Here is a 1059-nt window from a genome sequence, read left to right on the forward strand (position 1 = left end):
TTTGCGACGACGGCGCGTTGGCCTAGACAAAAGTCAACGCGCGACCTTCGCTGCGCTGCGGTGCGCAGACTTTTCCGGGCCAACGCGCCGTCGTCGCTTGTTGCAGTCTTCAACGTGGCATCGCACCTAGGTCATCTGGGTCACGTAGTTCTTCCAGAGCATCTTTGATACACATGAGTCGAGTTGGCCTTCGTCGATGGGGTCGCTGCGGCGGGTTGCAAACGCTTCGGGAGTCTCGGCTTTCTTCGGGTTTGTTGCATCCTCTGCGCTTGCCGCTCCCGGAAGAGCTCCACCTCGTACACCGTTCGTGGCTCCAACTGCTTCCCATGAGGCCCCATGGTTCTAGAGTGTGTCCTTGTCATGACGGTGTCTCCGCGCGCTTCCGCTGTCGGGAAATCAACGCGCTGAGAGGCTCTATTAGGTGCGGCTTCGACGCACTTATAAATGCACCCCTGATAAGTGCGTCGTACTTAATTGATACAAAATCAAGTATAATGTGAATCATGTGACAGCACTTAACAGGAACTCCAAAATCGCACTTGACAGGACACATTTCGCGCGATGCGATTGGCTGAGACCAATGAAACTGCGTTTCATTGGTCAGCAAATCTGGAATTATAGCCAATGGGTTGGCCGGATTGAGACACGACACGCCGAATTAATCCCCTGGGATGCTGGTACACCACGTAAACGTTCCTACCAGGAAAATGGAGTTTCTGCCCTGTATTTCTTTCTGGCGCACTACAAGTAACATTCGGCGTTGGCGTGGCCAAATACTGCGTGTCCCGGTGGAGATACAGCGGTATCGAAAGTGTGCCCGATGATGCCAACAAAAAAGACGGTCACCACCATGGTATACCCAAAACACTCTTTTTAATACTCTATACATTTTAGTACACAACACGAACCTGTATTTTATGTTTCGGACCATCCCCCCATTTTGGGTGGTCCTCGTGGCGTAGAAAGGGGGTCATCATTGACCGATATGACGTCGACAAGACGGTCGCTCGAGCCGACGACGGCGCCTCCCTCGACCTCAACTCAACGGTACACTATACG

The sequence above is a fragment of the Saprolegnia parasitica genome (assembly GCF_000151545.1).
Source record: "Saprolegnia parasitica CBS 223.65 unplaced genomic scaffold supercont2.96, whole genome shotgun sequence".
Taxonomy (NCBI): Eukaryota; Oomycota; class Saprolegniomycetes; order Saprolegniales; family Saprolegniaceae; genus Saprolegnia; species Saprolegnia parasitica.